General features: G+C 43.0%; 1 long non-coding RNA gene across 1 annotated transcript; it reads right to left on the reverse strand.

Annotated features, from left to right (window-relative positions):
* On the reverse strand, positions 1-23,653 carry LOC133159372 (uncharacterized). The gene is made up of 6 exons (XR_009715686.1): positions 23,544-23,653; positions 18,477-18,530; positions 18,000-18,135; positions 8,993-9,158; positions 1,294-1,363; positions 1-533 (listed from the first exon to the last, which is right to left on the reverse strand). It is a non-coding gene; the product is annotated as an uncharacterized LOC133159372 (long non-coding RNA).
* Between the last annotated feature and the right edge of the window lie 79 nt (positions 23,654-23,732).

Consider the following 23,732-nt stretch of genomic DNA (forward strand, 5'->3'; position numbering starts at 1 on the left):
TCATTTCCAATAGTTTCTTTTTATTGGAAGAATGTTTCTGTTTTGTGACATCATAACTAGCTTACCTTCTGCGCATCTACAATGTTATTGGGGTTGACGAATCGGTTGCCGATTATAATGCTAGCCAGAAACCCAGCAGACAATGTAGCTGTAGAATAATAGCACACAGAAATCTACATTGTATGCCAGGTTCAGGACAAAGCAAATCGATGAGCTTCTGGAGGCCAAACAGGAAGCCTTTAAAGAAGGATGGTGCAAACGGACAAAAGCCTTGACAAGGGCCCCTTGTGGAGTTGTGACAGAGAACATCCTGTCTGCGGGGGTCACAGGATGGAGCACCATTACCACCAGCTGTCCAATGGGGAGGCTCGGAACACGCAGAGCCACCAATGGGCGTGGAATGTAGCGGGAAGTAGGCTGGTCCGCCAGAGACCCAGTAGCCAGATGTAGCTGCTGATTGCTACACAGGATCTACACTGCCTACTGAGCAAATGACGGCCGCCGTGCGCCAGGGGATCCGGGTCCGAGTCCATCTGCAGGGGAAGAGCACGGAACATCCCTTTAATACAAGTCATGGAGCGCAGCCCGAGGGCGGGGAAGGATATGGGAGATTATCCGCTGACGAACATCTCCAAGCATGGCATTATCAGTCGCAGATTCCTGTCATTCTTTCCCATTAGCCCCGAGGCCACGCCGGCTCCGGCTACGACACATAATGGAAGCAGTGAGCCGCTCTTAATAAAATAGCCCACGTAGGTGAGGAGCCCGACGCCGCATACCTGAGAGCTTGTGACCGCCACGTTGATCAAATAGCTGACGGTCACTTAATTCCAATGTTGCTTTTATTAAGGACAAATGTGCCGGGCTTTTCCCCAAATGACACATTCCAGCCATTGAGGTTCTCTCTCTCAGTCACATTTTCATTATCACGCTGCACTTTTGCGCCGCACAAGTGTAGGAATATCCGAAGAAGCTTTCAAAGCTTACGATGGAATGTCATATGAGGCCAAGCTAACGCCTTTAACAGTGGACACTTGGAAGTCGCTGTTTCTTTTTCAATAATTAGGATATTTCTAATGCAAGCATGAATTTAGAGATCAGTGAAGCACTTTGCTGGGCAGCACTGAGAGCTACTCGAAGACATACAGCATAATAAAAGAAGAAAAAGGACTAGAAATAATAATAATAATGTAGTTTTAATTATTATGTACTCCTATATGAAATGGATAATTTGCACTCCAAAAGCAACGACAAATATTTTTCTTCATAAGGACGACGCAGGTGAATACTCACCTCTCTTAAAGACTTTGTGCGTCTAACAAATATTTCTCTTAAAGTCTGGGAAAAGCTTGACCGTGTTGACCTGAAACAAAAGACAAAAAAAGAAAAATCAGTTAGCACCCGATATTGTAGAGGCAAAATGTGTAGCCACAATGGGTTTAATTTTTGTGACCAACGTAATGACATGAAAATGGGTAAGAGCCGAAGTTGTTAATTTTGCAGACAAGCAAGCACAGGTCGGCGGGTCTACGAGAGGGAGGGCGGCATCGCTGTGGGAGTGTTTATGGACGAATTAAATTATCACCCAGCTTGGTGGAGGCGAATTGGCAAACGCGTAGCTAGCCTTGTGCTCGCACGCAAATCAGGCAACATCTATTAGCATTTATGAGCAGCATTGTGCCCAAACTATTTTGACCCAAAGAAGAAATGACAAAAACCTAACTACAATTCAATTATTTCCAACATGACCAACACGACCATAAGTCCATCAGTAGTTTGCGGCATTGTAATGAGCCTCAAAGAACTGGAGTGGGACAAGAATACTGAATTCAATACGACTGGGCTTAGTGCTTATCTGTTTTGTTTTTTTATTAACATCAAAAGTTGTCAATGTCAACTGAAAAGCATGAATCTCATTTTTCTTTTTGTATCTATTCTTGCTGATAGTTGATATGAATATTTGATATTATGCTTCTGTGGTTGTGCTACTGCTATTTACTTCTCTATTCACTTTCCTTCTTGGCCAGGTTGTAAAAGAGATATTTTGTCTCAAGCGGTCACTTACCTGCTTAAATAAAGGTTTAATAATAGTAATAATTGCTGCTGTAAAACCATTTTCCCATTGCAGGGTTATAAAGACTATAAAGTGTTTGCTTTTCCTCCCATTAAATTAACAAATATAGTTTTACACCCCCCAGGGCCCCTTTAGTCATTTTCTTTCAACAACCACCAAAAAATGTGGAATGCTTTACAAAGTTGTTGTGTTAAAGATATCGTCGGCATTGCAGGTTCAGGTGTGATATTAACTCAACCAGATCGTCAAGGCTGAGTTTGCTCTCAGGAATGAGAGAGATAAAGGTTCTAATCTCTTCGCTACGTCTTATCTTGGACTTTTCTTTCCATGCTTTGGTGATGCTGACACCTCTGCCATGCCGGCACATGAAACAGTTCCGTTTTTTTCCAAAGGAAGTGCCGAGTGGAGTAGTGATAGCGGCCTGAGGTCGAGGTTCGCCGGAGGGAAACATGTATTTCCAAATACTTATATAATATGTTTTTTTTTCTTTTTAGCTGAAATGCAAAAACATATCACTATTGTATATAATGTCATATAATGTAATTATAATATATAATAAAATATAGAATACCTAGTAATTTGGCAACATCAATAAGCTACAGAGATGATCCAAATAATAGGAACAGATTCTTTTGATGCACTGCAAGTTGCAGACTGGAGAGGGGCGGGCCAGGCGTGCCATTCCATTCCTGCCTGCACTGGGCAAATCTATTCCTAGAGTGTGGTGAACGGCAGTTGATGTGGGTTTCCTCTGAGCTGCCTGGAAGATGACTGGGCCTGACCACATCCACATTTGCACACACGCAGACACACATATTCACAAAGTGACAACTGCAACTGCTGCAAATACACACACACACACACACACGAGTACGTCCAAACAGACACACGAGAGCACATTGTGGGGGAAGCAAAGAGGAAGTGAATCATTACCCTGCCTCAGCCTCAAAGTAGGGGGGGACCACTGGACAAGAATGTGTGTGTGCAAACGTACGATGCATTTTTGTTGCAAGCGGCATTGGTTGGTATTGGTTTGCGTGTGCGTGTGTGTGTGTGTGTGTGTAGGCATGTGTGCGTGGGTGGGGGTGTAGGATGTGTGAGCTGGGTGTGGATGTTCTTTCTCTCTACTGCATGTGGTACACTTCATCTCCAAACCACGTCACTGTTCAATCTAATGGGAGGTACTGACAATGGGGAGACACTATGGTTGCATTACAATAATACTATGTGTCATTCTATTAAATGCTAAACGCATGGCTGAAATGCTTTCCTGAATTGTTTCCTGATGCTATTAAATAAGAAGCATTTTCATACCAAATTTGCAAATAATATCGACTTAGTTCCTTGCTGTAGACAAAATTGGAGGGATGCACTGACAATGAAATACTGTGGGTATCTACTATACTGTTTGGATCATCGAAGATGAAGTAGTAGACACAAATCTGCAGGTTAAAAAAATGTGTCCAACTATTAATATTAAAAATTCCCATTCCTCCAGGTTGTTTTATTCCCAGGGCACTGAACTGGCTGCAACTGGACTGTTCTGGTTGTCTTAGAAGACATTTTTGCCTCATCAAAGCAGGATTGATGTTTTTGTCGACACTAAAAGTGACTGACTGTAAAGCATGAGTTTTAAGTGTGGAATCCGGATGAGATAGTCACGACGAAATACGTATGTGTTCATATAGCTGGATAACATTTTCTACACGATGGACTCACAATTTTAAGCAAAGCCGTAGGATATATACGCCAAGAACAGGTGCTACTTCAAAATGAAAAAGTATCCTTGTGTGACACAATGACATGTTAATGTTGGTCAATTTTACAAAGTGCTCTCAAGGATTGCCACTAGGCCAGCAGCCAATCAGATATATCAGCAATTAGATATCCCGGTCTATGAGAAGCCGACTGGTGGAAGAAGGATTACAGAGATCTTTTCTGTTCCCCGTCCAAAGGTTTTCGCTATCCTAAAATAGTGGATCAAGCAGATGGTCGTGCCACACAGGCTGGTGAAGTCTGTTTTCCTTCTTTCTCGTGACGCTCGCTTGAAACGCCTCGCTGTAAAACTGAACCCAAAGTGGTCCAAGTGGTGGTCTTGAGAGTCTCACATCAGCCCAGAGCCAAGAGGAGTCTCCAGAGGGAGCCCCTTCCTCGTACCCCGGCGTACAGACAGCCCTCTCCGTGCCCTTCCAGGGGGGCTGGATTGATGGGAAGGAGCTGGCACGTCGAGCAAGGAAAAGCAAATTTCTTCCTTAAGCTGCTTTATGCTTCCTAAGACCTGGCAAATGTGAAAAGAAGTCAAGGGAAGGCCGGAGCAGGGAAGGAACACACGCTGAGACGAGCGACGGACCGATCCGCAGTCACAAGAAAGTTCTGTGTCCCTCGTCACCTTTTGGGGGGGTCACGGTATTTTACGCTTAGACCAGCAGTGCGCCCTAGCAGCCATAAATCTGCTTCATTAGGCCCAACACAGGGCAGCGTGGAGGCTATAATGCCATAATGCACGCTCTGTTTGAAGCGCCATAACCTGGCTGCCGATGCCTGACCTGCCTCCACCCGGAATGCTAACACCACACTGATAAATGCACCATAGAAGACCTGGAGAGTCAGTAAGTTTACATGGACACTTTTGTTGAGGTCTAGTTCGGCACAAACACAACGTGAAAGTCTCAGGTGAACCTTTGGTCAGCTATGTCAACATAAATGCGTGAGATGAGCCATGACAGCTTGATTATCTTATTTGAGCTGTTCTTAACATGATTTTTTTTATTGTGCTATATGTCAAGGTAAATATCTTGGCAGAAGTACAACAATGTAAATTTCTTAGATGGGCTACACCAATATGAATACACTCAAGATGAATATTTTAGTGGAGCTACAAGAAACTGAATGGTCTGACTGAGTTACAATGAAAATACCTAGGTTAAATTATGACAATATGTTCCATGTTTTAGTCAAGATATAACAACCGAATTTCCTTGAAGGCAAAGTCAATGCCCAAATTTTCTTTGTAATATGTTCTGTGCCGCCTAACTAGTCGAAACTAATTAATGTTTTGCTTTTGGAGTATGAATTAAACTGGCAAAATCCACCCGTTTTTTAATCTATCTCAGGGGTGGCTATTTTCCCACTTGTCGACTAAAAATGATATCACAGGTACCAGGTCAGAACCAATCGCAGCTCAGCAGTTATCTGAAGCTGAGTCATGGTTGTTACCTTTTCCCGCTGGTTAGTCTTTCGCGGGTGGCAGTCTCAAATCCCTCCACCAGCCACAAATGAAACTTTGCACAAAACAACTCATAAGCTTTAGTCACGTTTTGGCAAAGTACATTTTTTTTCGTCGCACTATGACAAGAACCTAATTGACTTACTTGGGCTCAACTAAGAAAGAAAAATTGTGCGACTACCACAATACTATAATCAATGTGCACATCAGTAACTTTAACAGATTGTGACACAACAGGTAACTGCCTTTTTTTTTTTCATAAATGATCTTTATGGAATGGCCATAGTGATACTCATGAATACGTTTAAAACACAACATAAAGATCTACAACCTTGATATAAAATGTAAAAAAAAAAAATCAGCAGATATGTACGGGACGGTGGTAAATTCAAAATAGGTGCAATAGGAAGGTATATTTGATTATTGCTCTCGCCGTGATCTTTTTCCGGTTAACCGTATTAAATTGGATTACATGTTGCAATAAAATAATCAAAGTGTTTGTGTGTTTGTCTGGACCGACAATTTTGTCACAGTCAGATTTGTCGATTTTTATTTGCATCTCAAGCTGCATTTTATTTACACCAAATGAGACAATGTTTTCTATCACGTGATTCAATTGGGGTATACAATTCCACTACTACTAGTGAAATGGAATTGTCTGATTGCATTTTCTGATTCCAACGTGAACCTGATCAGCAGGCATAACAGTTTTGTTGCAACTCTCCAGTCAGCTTGTATGCTATCAAGGTGAGTGCACTATCCCGGCTGACGTGCTTCCACTTTGAATAATCAACCTGGCTGAGTCACGCTGTTCACTGATTACCTTCAGAAAACAAAAGGAACACCTTAAGAACAGTCCGCCCATTCATCCTACTTTTCCATGACGTGCATCCGCCATGGACACACACACACTTGAACGCACCACTTATTGGAATTCAGAGTGGGGCCCAGGTAGGGGAAGCTATGCCCATATATGAGCATAGGAGGAACCGGGCCAGGTGTGTGTGCTTGTATGTATACACGCATGCTCACTCACACACATGCACACACACATGCACGCACGTACGTACACACACGCCTACAAAGTGTAACGTGACGTTGCCTCTGAGCTCTTAACTCCAGCCTGAGAACAGTGGCGCTGCTTTGTTGCTGTATAAACAAGCGAGGCGTCACGCGGCCAGCGAAGTGAGGGAAAGTAACGAAGGAAGGAATGAGCGCTCATATAGTTGACATTGTTCTGCTGCTGAGCACACGTTTACTTGCGTAACTCCACTTCGGAAAAAAAAAATAAAAAAACAGTTTTGGCATGTCAGGAAGACATGACCTCCGTGACAGCCTTCAATGAGCACGTTGTGTGTGTGTGTGCATTTGTCAATGAGAGCATAAATGTGGGTCAAATGAAAGGTTGCCACAGGTAAATTATGGCTTGATTGTTGAAATGCGATGACTCAACAAAGTCAACAGAGCAAAGCGCGTATGTTTAACAACGCTGTCGTTAAAACAAAGACGGCATTAAAACGTAACAGAGATGTCTACGGGGGAAGAAGAAAATCAACCGAAAACTTTCCAATTTAGCCCTATTATCGCAAATTTGCTAGGCGTCAAATATTTGCCCTTAGGCCTTATATTTGCATTTAAACGCGGTTGCTAACCAAAACATCAGCACCTACAGAGGTGTGTAAACCGTATCCCAGATAAATTAAAGTAATAAATATGATCTTGTGCAAGGGCAGCATCTTTTCAAGAGATTAGATTTTAAATAGACTCTTATGTTTGGTCACTCCGCGGTGTGTGCCACCTATTTGTTCCACCAGTATGCCTTTACTATTTCCCCATATTCATTAAGTTCAAGAAAAAAAGGGACATAATATTAAATAAACAATATTGTATACTATACTATTATTTATATCAATAAATAATCAAAACCAAAAGTGATCAGTATTTGTTATTTAGGGTTTTTTTTGCATTTCATGAATATTTTATCAACTTTTTTGAGGAAAAAAAAGTCCTCAGTTGGCCACAATAAAAGTATAAAATAAAATATGATGTAACCATATATTCATGCATGTTTTGGGAATTTTTGTGATTTTATTTGTTGAAAGAATTTTGTGGCATGCCGTATATGGCCCATATATTACAACTCCTGATCTAGAGCAGATGGAACACTGAATTTGAAGCGTTTTGCTAAAGGGGAAGTCAACTCCCAAGATTTCTTTGTAAAAATATTTTGTGTGCAATCCAACTAATCAAAACACGATGGTCTGATTAATGTTTCGTTTGTGGAATATGAATTACATACAGGAAAAATCTACCTTTTTTACCCATTTCGGGGGGCGACTATTTTGTTACTTGATGTCCACTGAAAATAACATCACAAATGTCAGGTCACACAACCAATAAAGGCTTATTGATTGAGACCTGCCAACTGTGATGTCATTTTCAGGCAACATCGAGTCGCAAAATCGTCACCCCTTGAGATGGACAAAAAAATGGGTGAATTGCGCTATTTAACTCACACTTCACAAACACAATATTAATCAGAATGCCGTGGGGGCGCAGTGGGGGGTTGACTTCTTTAAAATGTATCAATAAAATCCCGCACCACTTAACATGTTACGGTGATTTGTCACCCTTCTCATTTTCCTACTTCAAAACTATTTTTGTACGTACCAAATAATCCAAGTGTATTAATTGATATTTTCCTCTCCCCTCCTCCCTGAACGTGTGGCTGCAGGAAGGCGTCGGGCCTGCTTCCTGCCAAGTGGGACAGGGCAGGGTTCATTCCATAAGGCAGTGTTGATAAGGCACGGAAGGGAGGGGGGGGGGGGGGGTTGGAGGAGGGAATGGGGGACAGATTCCACGCTAATCTCATCGAGATTCCTGTGAAACATCTCACCGCTAATTTCCATTGACGTTCAACCCTATCAAAGTGCTCGGACAGCACATCGCACCTAACAATCCATTTTGTGCAATTCGGTAGGTAGTAATTGCACTGGCAACCTGAAGTGACGCTATATCAACATCCCGACTCAGATATTTAAAAGTTAGAGGGGAGCGCAAAAATACATGATTAATCACAGTTGTCAAAGTCACGGCGAGTGAGACTCTTGCAAGAACAACATCAGAGAGCACGCGCTCACATAAATAGACACAGTGGTGGTCAGATGGTGACTAAGCCCCCCGCTGCCCCTCACAAAAAAAGCCCAAACACAAGCACGTCAAAAGTTGGCACAGCCAATCATGTGCGGCGTCCATTCATAAAGAGTCGAGAGCTGCGCGATATGACAACCCCTCCTCCCTCCCGCCTCCTGCTTCAGCCGCTTCATTCATGCCGCCACTGCCGCCGAGCAGAATGAACGCTATGTGTGTCAAATGAAGGGAAGAATGAGAGAGGGGAGGGTGCGGGGTGGGGGCTGTTCAGCATGACCAAGAGAGGAAGCGGCACCTCCATCTGTGGCGTCGAAAGTCAGAATCAGCTCTCACGCTCAATGTCAGCCATGACAGGTCATATGACTGACAAGAATCAAAAAACAAACCATTTCTGACCCCCCAACCCTCAGTTTGGAGACACCCGGCTCTCATTGGTAAAGCTTAACTTAGAACATATGATAGCCATCAACAGCAGCATGCACTCTCCTCCCGAGGAAGTTCTTAACCCCCTCCTCTCTCTTTTTTTCAATCTTTTTACTTACCGAGCTTCTTCTTCTTGGGCACTTATAGAATGAAGAGGGGTACCCCCAGTCACTCCTCCTCTCCCAGTCATTTCCTCCATGTGTCCTCCGTTTTATACTGTCCCGGCGCTGTCCCGTGCTCCTCTGCCTCCGAGTGGGATTCCGGCGTCACTCTTTAAACTTTTGCCTGGTCCATCAATGGGCGAGAGAGGAGGAGGAGGAGGAGGAGGAGAGAGAGAAAAAGAGAGAGAGAGGAAAGACGCGATTGGGTAACAAGTTCTCACCCACATCCCCGCATGGACAAATCACACACTCTCGCTTTCAAAAAAAAAAAAGAAAAACCTTCACTTGTCTGCCTTTTATTCCCGCAGTTGCATTCTTCTAAGTGTAATCAGTAACAGGCTCACAGTGACACACACATAAACACATACACACATGTGTGTGTGTGTGTGTGTGTGTGTGTGTGTGTGTGTGTGTGTATATATATATATATATATATATATATATATATATATATATATATATATATATATATATATATATATATATATATATATATATATATATATATATATATATATAATATTTTTTTTGTGTGTTTGTGTGCGCGTGTGTGTATGCTGTGTGTGTGTGTGTGTGTCCCTCTGGGCTAAAGGTGCTTTCCCAGCGCTCTGGAGACATCGCAGCCGTTAAAACTCCATGAGCCAAAGTCGCGCTATCACATGTTTCCTCTCTATCTCCCTCACTCGGCCCCCCAACACACACTCTCTTGCACTCTCTCACACACGCACACACACACAGACACACACACTACGGATCAGTGCTCCGGCACTCTCTTTATAGCATGGCTCTTCAAATGAAAAAAAGAAAAAAAAAAAGGGGGGGGGGGGGCAGGCCAAGGGGAGTGTCCTGTTACACGGCTCTCAATTGAGGTTAGAGAGAGGACATCCATTGAGAAAAAAAAAAAAGAGAGGAGGGAAGACGAAGGAAGGAGAAGGGAGGGGGGGGGGGAGATTGTGTGTGTGTGTGTGTATATTGTCAGGAAACCCCCGGCAAAAGAGTTGGGATGCCTGTGGAAATGGACCTGAAGGGTGGTGGGCTACATAAGAGGCTGGGGTCTTCAGCCACTACAACAAGCTTTAGAAGAAAGGCCAAATGATCCATTTTGAGCGGCACCGAATTATACACCTACGCTGATGCTCAGCTCCTGAATTTCGTCACGTGGATTAATGAGATACCACAAATGCATGGATGCGGAGGACCGCAATGTTCTCCACAGAGTATTCGCAGTTCAAATGTTTACGATACAGCGTATGTATACAATATGTGATTCTTGTATATGAATTATTTATTAAAACAATTTAGCTACATAGAATGCGACAAACTATTGGTGCTGTTGTTGACACATCAATATACAATCACTGCCAGATGTAAAAAACCTACACTGACTTCTGTCCACTCTTCTGCTGTAAAACTAGAATTGGCTCAAATTCAGTACATTCTGCTTGGGTCAATGCCGTATGCCTCCACAAAGATACAATTGTAGTTTTATAATTTCTTTCATATCATGTTCCCAAACAAACAGATCGTGCTGAGCAGCTGGTCTCCAAGCCACTCTTCTAACTTGAGATAAAAGTAGTGACATCATTAAAAGAATAGGAAGTAGCCAACGACACGGGCGGAGGTCCCTGCCATGTGTTGACCTGAGGACAACCCTGGTCCTCGCCTCTGGTGTGTGTGTGTGTCCCCCACCCCCATCCTCTGCCAGCCTTTGCCTACTTCCTGCCATTCTAACCCCACACACGCCATCGTTGCCAACCACACCTATCGAACAGTGCAGACCCTCACCACACCCTTACCCGCCCTTCTCCACCCACTCGCTGGCTCTTGGGGGTTGAAGGTGGGCGTTTCAAACCTCCAGGAATGACATAGCTGGTCGCTTACTCACAGGACGCCGTGTGACTCATCAAAGGCTGCGCTGCTGCACCCATGTTACACACACATTGCCACACACACACACGCACACACACATGGCCTTTGTCGGTTTCATTCATAACTCTTAAATACACTCCCTGACTCACTTCCCAGGACATGCGACCCAAATAGCCAGAATTATTTTCCCGCCTTAAGAACAAGTCCTGAGCTATGAGTTCCATCGGAATGTTTACACCTCTTCCGTCATTCAAGTCAGATTACACTTGTTTCCCACCCTGGCTACATTGAGGTCATGTGGCTGTGGACGTCCCGACCCCAATGTGTAGCACCATTGATTTTTAATCACAATTGTCACACACAGCAACTCTGTGATGTAATGTTCTCAGCCCATTCTCACAAGAACGTATCGGTCACCACTATCTCACAATAACACTCGCCTCACTAACACTCAGTCTTTTGAGTGCACGGGCGAATGTCATCTTCAGCTATGCGATGACTACACTACACAGAACAGAAGATATTTGGTGTCATTTAGGATTTGGGGATAAACCTTGTTTTGGCTTGGTCTGAAGAAAGTCATGGGTCTAGAGATTTCATTCCCAGCTCAACCCCTAGTGTGAATTGAGGTGTAACTATATGCATGGGTGGAGTTTTCTGAATTAGATTTTTTTGGGGGGTACAGGTCACATTTAATGTAGTCTAGGTTTGATTGTTTTCAGTTTTTATCTTGGTCGACATGCCATCATTGTGATCGCACTGGAGGTGTGAAATAAAGTTTTTGGGGATGTAAACATCCATTTAGTACTTTTGAAAGATGGTATGAATTAGTTTATGTTGTATGAATTTTCTCTTTTAAATTAAAATATATTCTTTTTGGGGGGGAGGAGGAGGCAAAACCAGAGCTTTGTTTGAAATTTCCTCTCTAAATTGACATCATTTAGTGGAGTTGTCGTGAGTTCAGTATAAAATTGCCGTCAATAATCTAGCAGGTAATGTGGGATAGAAAGAGATAAAAAGTATTTTAAATGATAACGGACGTCATGCAGATGATTTTATATACAGATAGGCTGTTTTGGTTTAGAGTTAAGAGCAGTAAGCACAAAGGGTGACAATGCGGGCGCCGTGTGGACTTCAGAGACTCTGTGGCCGGGACTCGACGGTGATCCGATTTTTGGCAAAAATCCCCCGGCGCGGTGTGGCTCGATGTGACGACGGAGCGAGTGGGTGTGCGTGAATCACGACCTGTCGCGTGTCGATCCGATGAATGAACGGGTTTGTGTTTGCATGTTGCTCGGCGTCGGAGCCGACAGGCGCTGCTGAGCTGTGGCAGCAGGCAGCGCTCGAACGGGAGATGAGTCAGGACCGCAATGGCTCGAATGACTCCGGAGCTGCCAAAAAAACATCAGGAGTCACATAAACGCCCTCTTGGGTCCCTTATTATTCAGCATTCTGTCACCGGTAGTGAGAAGGATTTTGTACAAAATAGCAGTTACTTGTGAAAGTTTAGACTATTTCTTTTAAATCACACCTGCTTTTTATTTATTATGGCAAAGAGCAAGTATTTTTGAGGTGCTAAATTTGCTGTTGTCAGCATAGCATCTGTGTTTGTGAAGCATCAACAGGCTTGCTATCCTTGTAGCTTCTGTTGCGGCATCTTTCGTTTCAAAAGATGCAGGCAAAAATGATGCCAATATTCCTGTATGTATTGAAATGTACAAAGGTGAATTGATTTTCCTCAATGTTGCTGGTTCTGCACCAAATGTCACCACCCTGGACTTCACGGTGTAAAGTCACGTGTTTTTAGACTTGCTTAACTTTGTTTTAGCAAATTGAAAAATTCCCACCACTTCCATCACAATCTACGCAATAGTGACATTGCATGTCTCGTGATATAGGATGGAAATGAACTTAACGGATTCTCATCTAATTTCAAGGGGACCTGATTCATGTATGATTATGGGCAGGACTAAAATACTATTGCAGTACCTCACTCTCAAAAAATGTACACCTCTTTAGTAGTTTTTTTTTCAGAATGGTGTTTTTAAAAGATAGTTAAATTATATTATCATAAATTATTACAAATAAAATAAATATTAGAAATTATATTATAAATCACCCAAACGATATCTCAAGGGAAAAAATGGTCTGTTATGAGCAGTTTTGCCATTTTAGATTGTGACTCAGCCTATTGTGAGAGCTCCCTGCTCGCTTTCTCAGGGTGGATACAATGGCGGAGATGTGCATTTCAACAGGCGGGGGCCCCTCCTTCATGTTGCCACACACAGACACGCACATAGGCACATGCGCAAACACACACACACACACACACAATGGGAAGGAAGCTGGGGATTCCTGAGATTCCTGTGGACAAAAAGGTGTGAACTCAGGCAGCCGAGCAGCCTGGGAAATCTGTCGCGGTGTGCTCGGGTAGCAGTTTAATGGCCGACAGAGGTGCTGGTGACACGGCCGCAGACAAACAAGACTTACGCAGATAAGGTCAAGGAATTCAAACAACAGAGGAAAAGTAAAGGAGGGGTGGCTGGGATGCAACAGATCACAAAGACGACGTTAAAATATTTGGGATGTTTGGGAAGCGAGCTGTTAAGAAATGATTTTCGAGCTCAGTCTTGCTGTCTTGTCCTTTTCTCGTGCTTGACTTCCAAACTGAATTATTATATTACACGCACTTAGTGTGAACCATGGGCTTGTTTCCGTGAACACAAAGCTGATCAACTGCATTTGAGAAAGCCATGACTGTGATAGTTTTAAAATGTATCATTCAAGTATTTCACAGAAGATGCCAAATGTAGATCCCGATTATCAACTACGAAACTTTTCTTTTTTTAATAATAATTTTGCTGCAAATTTTGAGATTTAGAAATAGCTTTTTATTGATCGCTATCCATCTATCCCATAGAGTCTTTATTTGTTTGGCAGCTAGAAACATTATTGCCACCTATATTTGCAGGGTAGTATTGGCTATCTACATTAATTATTTTATATATATATATTGTCCCACCTTGGTGGTGGTCAATAATCTGCTGAGTGCCATTCGGGTTACTGTGGTGTTAACTTCATAAGGGGCATGGGGTGGGGGCATGCCCGAAGGAATCACACTGACTATATTAGGCCAGTATGTTTGTCGCAAGCACTCAATCCAATTGTGATGTCATGGTCACGCTGGCGAGGCATGACTGCATGTCTTATCTGTGCCCACTGGACTTGCGCTAGCTCCATTGCTGTCTGTCTGACCCTGACTCCCCCAGCATGCTTGTGTGTGTGTGTGTGTGTGCGTTTGTGTGAGTGCCGCTAATAACCCTGTAGAAGCAGGTACTGTAAACCGCTGCAGTTTCTTTCTTTTTCTTAGCTAGCCTACCCTGTAAATCTAATCTCAAATCTGACTAAAGGTAACGGTTTCTATAATTATTTAAGTTTTTTGTTGTTGAGATCTTTGTTACCCCACCCCCAACACACACACACACACTAGTTTTGTTCAGTTCTGTTTGCAGACTGCGGTCCTCATAGATCTTTGCGCATGGTTAATTAGTATGATATTTGAACGCGTAAATTCTATTGACATCTCATTCCATCACTTCACAGGCATGTTTGAATGGTTCCCACCCTCACATTTTTAGGACAGGTGATAAACGGGGTGAAAAGGTTACATTTCTTTCGCCTGAGTCATGTTGGATAAGTTGTTGGACCAGGAACACGTGAATAACCCTGAAGCAGCATCAAACCACATTGAATGAAATTCTTATTGTTAAAGTAATCAAAACTTAACAAAATATTTGTTACTTTCCGCAGGCGTCTTTTTTTGGAACATCAATATCATTTTCAGAGAAAATCTGAGTAGCTGCACCAAGACCTGGGAGGATTACTCATAACATTGTAATACTCATATGATGCTACATCATCATACTATTGACAAAAGAAAAATCTTGGAACTGCACCATTACTTGATATTACAGGGATATTTTGGTCATGCCAAATTCACAGTTCCGCACCATTAGTTGATGTTATTAGGGCAAACCAGAGGTGGGTGTTTTAACTATGGCCTTTCAGAGGCCATGACATGTACCGAAAATAATTTTTGACACAGCCTGCATTGCTTGCAATGCTATTAAAAAAACATAGGTTGGGGCAGTATGAAAGCAGAAGGTGACCAAAACGTCGAGGGGTTGCCACACCCTGAATGTGAAGATCTGCTTTGTGCAGGGCCGCATCTATCCGGGTGCCCCCCGGTCAGGTTTAGTTTTTCAAAATATAATGCCGTCCAAATAATCTGTAATTGATTGATGGATTTGGTTCTAACGTATTAAGAAAAAAGATTTGAACCCAAAAAACTACAGTTGCAATTGAATCCTTCAAGTTTACAATCAATTAATTTCTGGAAAATGAAAAAAAACCAAAAGTTTAAAGGAAATAATTTTTTTGATAAGAGACAGTTTAGCTAAGTCAGTCTGAATTGTGTCTGAAAACTACAAAGGCTTTTAAAGCAATATACAGTGTCAACATTGTCAGTGGCGGTATGATGGCAATGTGACTCGTCTAAAGCAAGGACGCTCCACTTTGTCATTGCGGCACAACCCCCGCCTCCTCCGTCCTCCCCCTTTCCTCTTCCTCTTCCCTTCAGAGGTGCGAGAGGGAAAACATCTCCAGTGAGTGAATGAGCGACTGTGCTGCCTCGCAGGACACGAGAGCGGCGAGCGCTGCCAAGGCGGTGAGGGGTCACGCCGCCAGGAATGCGTGGTCTCCGAGGACCGCTGCGTCGCTCTCCGGCTCCCCCGGTGGAGAGCGGATGTCACGACGCTAGGCGTGAGCGCCTCTAAGGGCGTTTCCTGCGCACACTTCCACCTGACCCTACCCCTGCACGTTCATGCTGTCATCCACCACTTCCTCAGTACTCCCTCCCAAGCCGCTCCCCCCGGCGCCGCCATCCACGCCCCAGACTGGTGGACTCCCTGCGACTTTCCCGAGAACCACCTTCCATTATCTTCACGACTGGTGCAACCCAGGAAGCTGCCACGGACGCCCGCCGCTGAGCTCACAGGGTTACGCTGGCCCTGTGCCCGACTGCCATTTCTGAGAACGCTTGATCGAAATACACAGAAATGTAAAACCCTTGTGCCGAGAAAAAAACAAAGAGCAATTACACACGTGTTTTCCATGAAAGTGTTCTTTCTTTTGGGTGCTCCTCACATTGTCACAATCTGACTTTGTAGCCACGCATGAAACAATAAAAATGAGAACATTTGTTGACTCCTGGATGTCCTCCTTTCGACTAATTATAACCTCAGATTTGCCTTGTTAAATTTAAAACACTGGATTAACTCAATTTATAGCAGAGTAAATTTGAATTTACAGTTTTAGAACAAAATAAGATTCGATTGGGCAATACAATACGCCTCTATTTTTGTTTTGCAATACCATACTTTCATGTGCTGAATGATAGCCTAGGATTTGAATCAAATTTCATAGATAAGTCAAGTGATCGGTTGATTTACGGAATGAATCGCTTCTTGAAACAATATATATATTTGATGCATTACTTGTCTGCCACCCTCAGAAGTAGCTTGCTAAAGAAGGCTACTGAACACGTTGGCATCGTAGCGTAAATTCTGCAATTTCTACAGCTCTGATCATGACCACCCACAAATTCATCCTCATCATATTAACTTTCAAATCACTCCTGTTCAATAAAAAACATGCCCCTCCTCCGTTTCAACAGTTGTTTCCAACTCACATGAAAGTCACATCTGAGGGCGAGCAGGACGAGGAACCGCGTGTGAAATCGTCTCAGCGACCCGGCACAGTTCGTCCCCATGATGTCATTCCTGATTGCTTACGACTTTGCATAGAAATATGTGCTCAAATGCGGCATGTGAGCATGCTGTTCACGGCAGATGAGACTGTCCCCAACGAGGAGCAATTAATGGTGAGAAAAGGAACGAGTGGTTCCAGCAGAAGCCTCATCCGTCTACAAGGCTGTGAATGGACTGCAAATGTCTGCTCACGCGGTACATAAAGAACCACACAGAAAAAAAAATAGCACCCCACTACATCGCAGGCTATTTCCAAGATTTGAATGTTAATAAATCATAATACGCCCTAATTAAGGCACTTTCTGCAATCTTGTCCAGGAATCTTGATAGTTTGATGGTCAGACAGACAGACAGACAGACAGACAGAGAAAAGAGTTCTTTTCCTCTCCACCAGCACTTGCATCAAATCGCCATCCAGCAGCATTCTCTCGTTTTGGGGGGGGGCTGACTCACAAGCGCCGGCCCACTCAACAACAACAACACCAGCACCACCTCTACAACCGCGCGCCTCCCCCTCTTCCTCCTCCGCTCAACCCCGGCCGTACCCCAGCGTGGGAGGCAGCCCGGCCCGGGACCAGAAGAGAGCCTGGGGCGAGGCGCGCACACACAGCCAGCACGGACCCGCAACTCTAGAGCCTTTTTCATGCACCCACGCACACATTAACACACACTTCCTGCCCACATGCGGTACCCATGCTGATTTTTAAAGCACCTCTTTAATGATGTCATGTGCGCACATGTGAAGGGATCATGGAGGGGAAACACGTGGGAGTGTGTGGGCGCTACACTCACTGCATGTGTACGCTCGCTACTGTAACATTTGGCTCACACACGCACACACGATAAGGAAACACTGTCCTATGCTTATGGACCACTATGTTAAGCATACAATTTGGTGAGCCACATCCAAAATTCTATTTAAAAAACAATCATAAAGTCCAATTCTGACAAAGCATTGAACAAAATGCTTATGATTGTTCTTGCCATATTTAGGTTGAGCGGCCCAACATGTTAGAATAGAGTCAAAGCAGTCAAGTATTTTAGTATTGCAAATCAGGACCTAATTTGCTTTTATATTAACTTCCTATCTGGTCTATGTTATGTATGTGAAATATGACACAATCAGACATTGTCACACTGATCATCAGTTTCACTGATTTTTGCAAATACCAACCAACCACATAAACTTCAACCATGCTTTTATATAAACTCTCACAAACTTCAAAAATCACAGAATAATAAAATCATAGAATTTGTGTGGCACTTACCAGCAGGACGGGAGGCTGTGAGGGTCATTTGCGAAGAACAGGTGGAGGAGGGGCACGTCACTCCCACCCTGTCCTGACACTGAGGCGGTGAGATCCTTATGATTGGCTGGCTGTCACACGTGGTGGGATGGCAGCACTGTGAAAGGGGCCAGATTGCTCATTAGAATATCTCACATTTGCGCGTGGGCGTGCGTTTAGCGAGCCCGCTCCCACTCTGCGGGCTCCAGGAACACTCGTTCTCCATCCAACCCCATGCGAGGTCCTGACCCGCCGAGTCTGTCCGCTACTAAGCCAGTCCAAGTTACATGGGTTGGAAATGAATTCATTTTGTATTCTCCTTTTCAACATAAATCAGCGGAAACATGAAAACAACTAAAAAAAGAACAATTTGGACTTGGAATTGAAGCGAGTCAAATCGATATGATCGATGTTAAAATGGCTAAGCTGTGCACCCCTGATGTGATAAAAAGGTGGTACCTGTGGTCTTTGGTCTTTGCTCAGACACCTTCAGCAAATGGAGCACTGCAGGATCTGTGAAGCGCAAAAACATACACACACACATACAAGAGAAAGTCACAACAAAGCTTATAAGGGTCATTTGATATACTGCAGTCTTTCCAGTGCACACACATGCAACATCCCGACAGCGTTGGCGCACCACCATTCTTGTCCGCAAAAACAAAGCTCAAGATGGTCGCATTGCATGGTCGCTCAATTGATTGCAACCTTTCCTAAATGTTTAATTCCATTTGGAGTACACCTCTCCTTTCTCCAAACCAAACAAAGCCCCTAGGGGTGCGCCGCTAATATGTTCTTGATCACGGCGTTTTCTTTTTAAGCCAAGCAGCCAAACAAATATCCGAACTGTGTTAAAGAGGGGCGCTCTAGCACTCTCCCAAGCTTTGGAAAAAAAAAAAAAAACATCAGAACAAAGCCCATGATTAAGCCGTGCACCTCATTTTACATCATAACAGAGCAGGTGCAGCCCTCTCCATCAAAATGAAAAAAAATAATGTCACAAAGCCAGCCATACTGTATATCATAGCCCTTCCCCCAAAAAATTCCTGTGAGCCGCACACCTCCTTCAGCGACATCACAATAGAGTAATTGCGCAATAATCAATACATTAAAACAAAATCGCACCATGATATACATGTAAATAAATAAGAGAAAACTAACTTGCTTTTGTTTCTTAATCAAAATGTAACCAGGTGTAGCTTCGTATTTTATGGAAAATGTTATATTTGATGCTGGAATATTGCATCAGAGCTCTGACGATACGTCAAATTAGAACAACTTTGTTCCACACCTTTCCCTGTATATAAATAAGTTGTCAAAGTGTCTGGTCGGTCCGGTAGCATACCAAAATCGACGAGACATTTGCAAAATTCCTTTCGTCATCACTCTGTCGGCAAGACAGGTGAATCTCATTCCTCACACATTAATGTACACTTTATGACATCTGGGTGAAGACATGCAGGAAGGCGGAAAAAAAAAAATCTCCAGATCTCTGCTTGGAACATTTGAACTTGCAAAATTGTTTTCCATCCTGCAGCAGTAATTTGCAATATTGGGTCTAAATTGTTTAACTGTCTGCGTATTTCACAATTCCTCAAGAGGTGGACTTAGACACAGAGATATGATTTTATGATTCTGAGGATCGCTTATGATATCATAAATGATCCATCAAAGACTCAAAGTGATATCTTAAAACAGGCGTAATGGGGAATGTGTGGTCTGAAGCGCAATGTGTTTTTAAGGGCAGATGAGGATACATTGTTTTGTATACGCATTGCATCATCCAAAAATGCATTTACTGGTTGTTTTGACAAAACATGCCGTTCAAAACTCAAAATTGTCATATCGTGGACAGATAGGATTTTCATTGGACTCCTATGAAAGGGTCCTTCAATATATTTATTTTGATGTTTTTTTTTTCCTTTTCATTTTCAGACAAAATACAATGCCTTATTCCGAAGCGGTTTGTTTGACTGACATTTCTAACGGCGAATAGAAATGCGTGCCATAAATGTGGTGCTAAGCAAAGTTTGTTTTGATTGTACATAAATGAAAACACCGAATTTAATTTGTTTGTTAAAGATAAAATTGGCAGTTAGTGGAGATAGTCATCAGATACGGACAAAATGCTTCCTATCACATGAGCTGATATTTTCATTAAGTTTTTACCCCCCCCCCCCAAAAAAGATTGCAAATATCGACATTTCAATTTTTTGGGGAGCACTAACTGTTAATCGATGATGCCTGGCGCAAATTACACCATCATCTGTGTAAGTAATTCATTCAAAGTGAAAGTGAAAAATCATCATTGCCTGCGATGATGGCGTCAAAGGGGAAATACACCTGCTGTGGGGCTTTACCGTCATGCCTCACCAAAAAGTCGTGACTTTTCCCTTATCAAGCCCCTTGTCATTCTCACTCTGAATCGCCACCGTTTGCACGCATATCGTCGGGCGTCTGGTACAAGACCAAAAGCGGCGGAGAAAGCCGACGACGCTATCGCTACAGGATGCGGAATTCTCTGAATTCATTTTGAAGTAGCTCACACTTGTCTGGAAATGAGTGCAGGGAAGGTTCAGGGTATTTTTCTCAACAGCCCCAGCAACATATTCTCAATGTACTATTCTCAGTCTTACACTGACTAATTGAAATCCTTTGTCAGCTCATCAATGTGATGATTTTTTTTCGAACAGAAAACCACATAGCTGCTTTGTTTCCCATCACTCAAAGAAGATTGAATCTAATTTGCTGGAAAACACATTTGACATCTCATCAAGCTGAAGAAAGGTGTCATTCAGACCCCATCAAAGTTTCACATTGAGAAATCAAATGAAATAGCAAAAGAAAAGGAAATGAATGCAGAGAAAAGGAGATGACATTTAAGTTTTACAGCAAAGAATAGACGATCTGAAAAGAGATACAGTAGATGGAGTAGTAACGGAGAACAAATAAGACTCACAAACATCAAACAAATATGATGATGTAAAACAAAACAATGAGGATGATAGGGAACAAAAAAACAAAGCTGAGAAATGGTGATTACGGGAATTGCATACATTGGATGACAGGATGGAAAAGCGATCAGATATTACATTTAGGTGAAAGACGGACTTCAGTGACAAACTATATATAAAGAAGACGAGAGGATTTGAGAAATCAGAACAAAATCAGATATTGATTGGATGTCACAAGAGAAAAGGAAAAAAATAGAACAGATGTTATGAATGAGCCTTTTTTAAAAAACGAATCAAATCTGTATTTGGATGCAGATCTGCACACGTAAAGACTTAAAAGAACAAATGTAGCATGGATTCAAATAGAAAATAAAACCATAGATGATATGAGTCTTAGCAAAAGAAAAGGTCAGCCGTAGTGACGAGAAATAGAGAGCCAGATGGGATAGCATGATACAAACAAATGCAAGCATAGATATGATCATATTTCAATTAGTACAAAACAATAAAAGCACAAGAAATGATATTTGATAAAAAATAAAATACCAGTAGAGCTCAAAGAAGATCATCATTGATAGAAAACATAGACGACATGAGAAACAGGATGACATGCAACCATATAAAAATGAGAGTTTTTAAAACACTAAAAAGCTAGAAGAATTAATCAAAACAAAATAGCAACTTGGATGTTGATGTTTTGCAATGTCATTAGAAATTTCAAAGGTTTTTCATACCAATATTTTGGGGCTGTATAATATCGAGTCCGGGTTAGCATAAATCATCAGGCAGTCAGTCGCGGGTCATCAGAGTACACCAAAGTCGACCGATGACAAACGTGCGAACGCCGGATCGCCTAACCTGACAAGGCAGCTGCTTTTCCAGCTCCTGATAACAAGAAGAAAAAAAAAGCAGGGTGGACGTCGAGGGACGGTCGCATTAACTTGAAGCTAGAATTAAAAAAATAGTCTTTGCAGTTTGGTCAAATCGATTCCATTGATGATTTCATGAGAATTTTTACTCCTAGCTTGTTTGTCAACTTGCTCCCGATCCCGGGAAGACCGTGTGAAGGCCGAGGTGTTTTCGCTGTCTCCTTCTCTGGGAATTCCCCTCTCGGAGCCGCAGCTGTACATTGGCCTGTGTGCAAAGGCATGCGTATGTGTGTGTACATATATGTGTGTGCATGTGTGTGTGTGTGTTTCCTCCCTCATTCCCAGGCTTCTGAGTTAAAGCCTCTTAAATGTCCCCCCTTTGCCTTTTGTCCTCACGTTTCAGCTGAAGTTTCCCCGCATTCATCCCACCATTCCGACTGTGTGTGTGTTTGTGTGTGTGTGAGAGAGAGAGCTCCGGAATGCACTTTTGGTTTGACAGGCACCTCAACTGCATGTGAATGTGTGTTTGAGTTCGCATGTGTAAATAAAGCCATTTAAAAACAAATCATGATAAGTAAATTAAAGGTGAATTTTGTGAATAATGCAATCTTTTTTTTTTTTTTTTTTAAACGCAGGCATGCTTTTGGCCCTTGTGCAAAATCAACACGCGCGTGCGCACAAACACACACATGCGTACACACGCACACACTTCAAATATGTGCTCTGGCTCAACGAGAACTCTGCACCCACTCACCCACACAGCCACCCACACACTCACGTGCACTGCCAAACAGCGCTCGTTCATGAGCCACCCACCGCATCCCCTTCCCAATCCACCCACCACACACACACATTTCACACCGGGCATACGCCTGATTTCCTCTTTTTTTTGGCAGGAATAAAATGCTAAACCCAAATACATGATAATCACATTCCGTGCATATCTCTCCCGCCAGCAGGAAGTTGCGACTGGTTTTCTGCAAAAGTTGCTTGCAGTATGCGTGCGTGTGTGTGTGCGCATGTGTCAGTGCATGTGCGTGTGTGTTGTGCAACCCTGGACCCAGAAGGAGAAGAAGATGAGAAAAAAGGCAGAATGAGTGCGAGGGAACAAAGAGATCTGGGGTGAAGTCTCACACATTCCTCAGGCTTGCCAATATCCTACCAAGCACCATCGTGGCTGCTGCAAATCCAGACACACACACACACGTACACGCACGCACGCACACATAGGGTGAAAGCTCACACCTAACTTTTTTTCCCAGCCAAAATGTCCCCTTGGTGAACAATGTCTAGACCATGAAAAGTGATATAGGGATTGTGCCACACAAATGAAGACAACACATCATCAATAAACACAAAACCACACACACAAACACACACAGTAAAGCAACATTTTCGTTTCGTCCAATCCCCACAAAGACAAAACAAGCCCACAGTTAAATGTGGAATCTCAAGGGTCGTGCTCATAACGACAGAAAGACAAGAATGTGTGTAATAGAAGCACATTCATGTCCTCTATCGTGAATGAACAATAAAAGTTCGGCATGCAACTCAAACGCTTACAAATGCTGACAGGCAAGAAGAGGCTGCCCTACCTTATCAAGTTATTTTTTGTAGCAGAAGAAGGGATGCAATTAGAGAGAAAGAAAAGCATTAAAAACAAATGCATGTTGCGTTGTTGATGTGTAAAGAGTGAGCACTACCTGAGCACATGGCACGCCGCACTTTCTCCACGCGCTTTTGTCTCTCTCTGCTGCTCGCCTCGCATGCTTCTCCATCTGCCTGTCGCTCAGCGTCTCTCCTCATGTCTTCCTCCCTCCCTCGCTCGCTCATTCTCCCTCCCTCCCTCCCTCCCTCTCGCTCTCTCTCTCTCTTTTTTGGCCTCTCTCTCC

Source organism: Syngnathus typhle, linkage group LG9 (assembly GCF_033458585.1).
Source record: "Syngnathus typhle isolate RoL2023-S1 ecotype Sweden linkage group LG9, RoL_Styp_1.0, whole genome shotgun sequence".
Taxonomy (NCBI): Eukaryota; Metazoa; Chordata; class Actinopteri; order Syngnathiformes; family Syngnathidae; genus Syngnathus; species Syngnathus typhle.